The sequence below is a fragment of the Sinocyclocheilus rhinocerous genome, unplaced genomic scaffold (genome assembly GCF_001515625.1).
Source record: "Sinocyclocheilus rhinocerous isolate Xijiao unplaced genomic scaffold, SAMN03320098_v1.1 scaffold752, whole genome shotgun sequence".
Classification (NCBI taxonomy): Eukaryota; Metazoa; Chordata; class Actinopteri; order Cypriniformes; family Cyprinidae; genus Sinocyclocheilus; species Sinocyclocheilus rhinocerous.
Genome location: NW_015639777.1, coordinates 749,788 through 757,380, shown reverse-complemented (window position 1 = coordinate 757,380; position 7,593 = coordinate 749,788). Strand labels below are relative to the sequence as shown.

The 7,593-nt window shown below is 35.1% G+C and overlaps 1 protein-coding gene across 1 annotated transcript in view; it reads right to left on the bottom strand.

Moving 5' to 3' along the window:
* Positions 1–7,593, bottom strand: part of LOC107751903 (protein FAM198A-like) — a 31,496-nt gene that overhangs the window by 23,643 nt on the left and 260 nt on the right. The window lies entirely within an intron of this gene.

Below are 7,593 nucleotides of genomic sequence, written 5' to 3'. Positions count from 1 at the left end.
AAAAAAAAAAAAGCATCTGTTTGTCAGTACAGTATGTCAGTAATGGTGTCAAATTTGGTTGCATTTTATTATTTGTAATTTCACTGGTGGATGGATAAAATAAATAAATAAAGAAGCGGTGTGTAAATATGTGTGAGAACTGTGTGCAGGGGTTTTACTCTCATGTGTGACCTATGACTGACTAGAGGGAAGAATAATACTTAATGCAACTCTGACCTTAATGTTTTTTTTTTGTTTGTTTGTTTTTTTTCGTAATGAGTGGGAGGACAAACAGCTGCAGCTGGGAGATCTCAAGGAGATCTCATAATCACAGAAGGGTGCTAACGGTTAATCACAGATTTTTAGCAGGGCTTAGGCTATGTTCTCATTATTATGGATATATTTGAAAACTGTGTTTTTTTCAAAACAATGGAGTTTTAACCGTTTTTTCCCCCCCAAAAGGTTATATTTCTGAAAATGCCTCAATCACATTACTGCGCATGCATAAAACATGATAAAAGCTCAGTGAGATGATACAGAGAGTCCACACATAATAGAATAATACTTAATGCAACTCTGACCTTAATGTTTTTATTTTTATTTTTTTCATAATGACTGGGAGGACAAACAGCTGCAGCTGGGAGATCTCAAGGAGATCTCATAATCACAGAAGGGTGCTGACGGTTAATCACAGATTTTTAGCAGGGCTTAGGCTATGTTCTTATTATTATGGATATATTTGAAAACAGTGTTTTTTTTTTTTAAACAATGGAGTTTTAACCGCCCCCACACACACACATAACAATGTTCTCATGCCATTCTTTTAGCGCGATCATTTTATTAGCAAAATATTCCACCACTCACTGGTGTGTCCAGGCCACACTCAAAAAACACCATTCCATGTATGAACTAATATGCAATTGTTATGTTTTACCGCAGAACAGCAATTTTCTGTCATATTTTTAAGAATATAATATGAAGACTGTACAAATTAACATTATTTTTAACAAGACTATGAATGTGAAAAACATATCTATGGGTACAATATGTATCACATCACTAAACATTCATCATAGTTTTTTAATACCTCCATTTACACAGTCCACACTACTACAACAAAAAACACCATTCCATGTATGAACTAATATGCAATTGTTATGTTTTACCGCAGGACAACAATTTTCTGTCATATTTTTAAGAATATAATATGAAGACTGTACAAATTAACATTATTTTTAACAAGACTATTAATGTGAAAAACATATCTATGGGTACAATATGTATCACATGACTAAACATTCATCATAGTTTTTTAATACCTCCATTTACACAGTCCACACTACTACAATGAGAAAACATTGTTTTCAAAGTTATCCTCTTGGGAGAACGTCTTCAGGAACGCTGTGTCAGTGTGGATGGAAGGCCAAAACGTACAGAAAAAGATGCATTTTCAAGTTTATCCAGATTAATGTTGACATAGACTTAGATGAACAACCGGGGAGCTAAAGTCCCCTCAAATAGGATCTACAACAACTGAGTACTACAAAGAAAGTATCTGTATCCAATTTGTCTTCAAAAATGATGTATATCTACCTCTCACAATTTTAGATCTGTTTGCTGGATAAACTCATGAAATACAATAACAGGCAGTAGATTACCTGTTTGCAATGCCTCCAGATATAGCTACACACAAATTTCACAAATATCATCATATTTTTTGATTATTTATGGTCTCTCCCTGACACTGACTTGCTCCAAAAGCTCAAAATAAATAAATAAATAAAAATTGTGTGCAGGTGCTGTTACACCATGGCAATTTGAGAAGCCATTATTACAATGTCACAACTTCCTCAGACAATCAATTCTAATTCCCTTGGTGGCTGTCTCACTCTTCCAAGCTCATTCACTGCTCACTGCTCATTGGCTGCCTCTGATTAACAGGCAGACCAATAACATTGCAGAAATGACTGTGTGAAATGACAGAAATGTTGTGTGAGGCAGAGTCAAATCTCAATTTATCACACACACGCACACACGCACGCACGCACACGCACGCACACACACACACAGGTTTGTTTTTGTGAAAAGTGGGGACATCCCATAGGCGTAATGGTTTTTATACTTTACAGACCGTATATTCTATTGCCCTACACCAACCCTACCCCTAAACATACCCCTTACAGGAAACTTTGTGCTATTTCAGATTTTCAATACACTCCATTCTGTGTGATTTATAAGCGTTTTGAAAAGTGGGGACATGGGGTAATGTCCTGAAAAGTCACCTTCTCCTTGTAATACCTATGTCATACCTTTGTCATTATACAAATTTATGTCCTCATTTGTCACAAAAACGCGCACACACACACACAAAATTCATTCTTGTCTAAGTCATGCAAATTCTGCGGTTAAATCTCAAACCTTTCAGTCTTATGTCACTACATCTCTGGTGCATGATGGTGATGGAGTAGAGAAAAACTGGCATGGTTTGAATCTTAAATTTTTTACTGTGAGCTTTTGGCTATTGTGAGGTTCAAAATATATAAGTATACTGTGATAAAGATATTGCAAACATACTGTTAACTTAACAGCATAAATGTTCTTTCCTAAAAGAAAAAAAAAAGAAAATCTTACTGAAAAAACGTTTGTAGTATATGTAGTATATGATGGTACTAAATGATTACCATATTCATGTTTTATGGTACTATGGTACTTACAAGATGGTTCTATGGTACAATGATACTTAAAGAACATAGAGTAATACGTAATACTATTTTTTGATTAGTACTGCATCTTTTCCAGAAGGAAATTTGTACAACTACTTATTTTACATGAAGGAAAGAAATAAGTCTGATGTTCTTAACTATTGCTTGGGAAATTGGGACAGCAATACTTAAAGTTATCAGTAGGAAATACTGCTCTCTCAGGAGTGACTCCAGGAGTCAGTCAGGCAGTAACTGGCAAACTGGTTCCCTAGACCAGATGGTACAGATATTTTCAAACATAGTTCCCTTCTTACAAGTAAATTCAAGATGTTCAGCAATGAGTCACATTTAGTAGATGTTACAGCATAAGTTTTGATTAAAATGCTCAACGTTTCAACCTCACCTGCAAATAATTCAGCTAAGAAAAAGACTTTAGTAAAATGACAGTGATGTATTGGTTGTATGGTGCAATTTCCTATATTTTCATTCTAATGTTGAAACTTTAACCTCCTGAGACACTGCATCCTCATATGAGGACATTATATTTTAGTGAATTTCTCTGAGACTATACAAGCCACAGTTTTGGATGTTTCACCATGACCACTCCCTCTCCTTGGTCTTCAAAAATGTCTGACAATATTCCTATGAAATATTATATATTATTATGAAAACCTTGTCAATTATTACTCCCATTATTACACTTCTTTTTTCATTACATGTTGCCCCAAAAACACATTAATATGCAAATTAGATTTAGTTTATAGATACATTATATATAATGAGAAAACCTGTTTATGGCCATTTTACACACATTTTGCATAAAGAAAATGGTATATCAAATCATTCTGTTATAACATAGTTGAGATTTATTTTTATGCAAAGTTTTGAGAACTAAAAATGTATTGGTGATTTTAAAAAAAAATCAATTGTTTTTGCCTATGCATGGTCATTCATGTCTTTTTATTTTTTATTTTTTTAATTGACCGCAACTGATGTCCTCTACCAAGGACGTAGCATAACTTATGAATGAAATATCATTTTTAATTATTTTTTTTTTTTTACATTTTTTTTATGCTCTAAACAATGTAATGACATGAAAAAATATTATTTTTTCCTAAAATGTTTTGCAGGGTCTCAAGAGGTTAAGATACAATATGGCAATATTCTGTGGATTCTCAGAATCCATAAATGTGTGGCAAATCTGGCGAAAACAGTTTTGTTTTTCTAATCTTGTAGAATACTCATGGCAACTATCATAAGACGACACAAACAGAACAACAAACATAAATAAATCCAAGCGGTACCCTCCAAGAATTACAGGAACCTTTGATGAGCATTAAAAATCTGTATAAAAAGTCTTTCTCTTTGTTGAATGTTCTTTACACTGAAAACAGAAGAGAGATCTGGCCATTCCAAAACTGGTACCCATGAACATAGGTAAGATTAGAGAACACAAATTAATGAGACAGAAGGTTGTAGGCATTTATAAACCAGACGATGCACTACAAATAGTGTATTGTCCACACAGCAAGGACCACAGTTGGACAATTGCAGGAGCTTTTAGTGTCCTGGTGTCAACAATGCTGCAACCTGCAATTAAACACCATCTCCATGCCAACAAACCATTTGGAAGGTTTGCCAGAATAAAAAACCTTTTGCTCTTGCCAAACTTGTAAGTGCCCTGCGTTTCCTGTTGTTTAAAAAAGGGAATCGGCTAGTACAGTGAAAAAACACACAGCTTTTTGGCATAGGTTTAATGTAAAAATGTCATGCAGACAATAACCAAATCTCCCAGTGAGGTATGATTATTTGGTTTTACTTTCAAAACACGTAATCTTATTAAAATACCTCCAGATGGACTCCAGATTAAATTCCAGTTTTTACATCAACATCTGGATACCAGTGCCAGCAGGCATGGAATATTTTGTCTCACATGCCTGTATGCATGCATTATTTCTGTATTTATCATTGTTTTATTACACGGCTCTCTGAAAAGCTTGGTTCTGACTGGTCAGTTGCAACATTCTTAGGTCTGTTATGCCCGTTGTCAATAGCAATGCTGAATAATAGACCGCTCACCCGGGTATCTGAGGCGAGTGCATCTTTCATGTCTTTCATATCACACTGCTGCCTTGCCCTTTTATACAAACGCAACTGATATCATCTTGCGTCTCACTTATCGACTGCAGTGTAATAAAAATGTCCAAAAACTCGACCTTTAGGGGTACAACAGCTTGTCACTGTGACAGTACCCCCAAAGGGAGACCCCTAAAGAGTGCATATTAGTACCTCAGACTAGTTATACCCTTAAGGTAGAAATATGCATTCTTATGGTACTAATATGCATCCTTTAGGGATACAGAAGGTAGCATCTGACCCCTAGACAAGCTTTTGACCCCTAAAGGTACCATTTTTGGACTTTTTTTTTTCGAAGAGTATGTAATGTATTGAATATGAAATGAGAGGACTCAGTAGCAATAGTATTGTAATATTGTCGTAGTGTTCGTCTTGTTGCCAGGATGACTGTCTTGTAAATGTAACATATTATAACATAATAAGCAGGTAAGATTTTAAGCTCTGCATTGGGGCCCTGATTATTGTTTATTCTGCGATAACAACCGGCTGGATGTTCTACTATCAAAGAGTGTCCACTAAGTCCTGAATGCATGAGTGCCTAAAGTAGTGACCCATATCAAAAAATAACTTTACATAATTTTACCTCATAAAACGTTAGATTTATCTCAGTGGTTCAATGATCATCAGATAAAGACCACATGCATTTTTCTCTCTCTTTCTCTCTGCAAATAATGGCAATGCAGTGCTTGGTAGCTGCTACCAAACCCTCACCGGCAGAAAGCAATGATCTTTGGGTCTGCTGAGTCAGGGAGTTTAACGGGGTCTGCTGAGGAGGGCTGGAGCTGGGATGAATGATTCAAAGAATTCTCAATGCTGAAAAACATTAGGCACTGTTGTTGTACAGCTCTTGCATTATTAACAAAGACTTTCCTGCCAAATATAAATAAATACATCAGAAGTCTGATCTTAATACACACAATGTGCTAGTGCCATGTCCTGCAAAAAGCACTGGAACAAATTCTTTAGATCTGTTTCGGGACTATAATTTTTCACTGAATTCAGATACATTTTAACAGCAATCTTTGTGAGGCTTTGCATTGTGAGTTAAAAAAGAAAAGCTCATCTCAGACAACATTCATTCACGCTTTCAGTATTTGATAATTAACCACGGAACATGACCTGTGCAATATAAAAGAAAGCAGTGAATGTGCAAACGTAATTACAGATAAATCATTCTGAACTAGTATAATAATGAAAAGTTCTCAATTGGACACTTACCATTATAAACACCACCGATAGAAGTCTAATGTGTTTCGGCTGTTCACTCACAGCATCAGCGCCACATCATCTTCATTCCTGCGCTCCTCATCCATGCAAACACAGTTTTATTCCTGCATGTAAACCTTCTTGAAGTTACTCTCATCTTAACTGGACCAGTGTATGCATGAGATGCATCCAAAGTCACATTGTTTAGTGACTTTCCCTGGGTTTATTCTTGAGTGTCCATTGCAAAGTTTCCAAAGTCTCAGAACAAAGCTCTGATCTCTAGCAACACGTTGCAGGAGGATGGTGGACTTGAGAAGGAAAAGCAGAGTGGAGGTTTGGAGAGGAATGTGCTGTGTAACATGAGAAGAGACTTAAAAAAAAAAAAAAAAACCTTCTGAGGAGATTTATTGTGCTGGGCTGCATGGGCGCTTCTAGAGTTTACGGCGTATTGCTCATGCACAAATGTTGTATGTGATCTTCATTTAATTTTCATGTAAACAAAATTCTCATTCAGAAGACAATTAAATTGACTATGGTAACTAATTTCAATCAAAGAAGTTACAGCTACAGTTAATGTTGTGAAAACATTGCAGTGGGAACCTGGTGTTAGCCTCACTGTCATCTAAAAAAAGGTACAAAATGATGAAATATTCGGAAACATTGTTTGAAAAAGATCCCACATAAATAAATTATGATTTCAGAGTAATATATCAATAATAGTTGGGAAGAGATGTAGGGCTTTGTGAAACTGTTTCACTTAAATTTTTCAAAGAAAATTATTTATATTAATTGTATTATTCAAACAATATTTTACCTTTTCTTTCACTATCCATAAAGAGTCTAGAAATGTCCAAAAATCCAAAAATGTCTAGAAATGATTTAATGCACCTAAAGAACTTATTTTAGGACTATACTGTCCTCTTCTGGTAGACTGGTGATTTACAGAAGTAGGTGATGATTGTAAACCAGGCTAGTGCATAGAACAATGTTGTTAATAGTGTACATTATTACATTTCTTTTTCCTCTAATGTCACACATGAATCTTGTTTGGAATAGTAATAATATTAGTAGTATTATTAGTATATAGCAGAGGTGGGACCAAGTCATTGTTTTGCAAGTCACAAGTGTTGTACGTTAAATGTTAAGTTTATAATATGCATAGTTGATCACTAAATTTAGGGGCTATCTGCGCTATAGGCCTACAGGCTGATTTACAACATGTGAATTCATTCATTTATCCCGAAAGAAATAGAAGTGGCTTCTAGGTGTTATATCGGAGCCAATGAGCCATTATTTGGAACCTCAATGAAACAGTTTAAAAAATATGTGAGCGGAAACGCAGAAAGAACTGCTTTGAAAAAACTAGAAGAAATAACTGCTAGCGTACTTTACAAGTGAGAGGAAACATGCAATTTGGATGCAGGCAAACTCATGAAGACAATCATTCAAAAATGCTGTGCTACCATCCTTTATAACTAAGAGCAACAAAGACAAAATCATTTAATAGAAAAAAATGTTGTACGTTAAATGTTAAGTTTATAATATGCATAGTTGATCACTAAATTTAGGG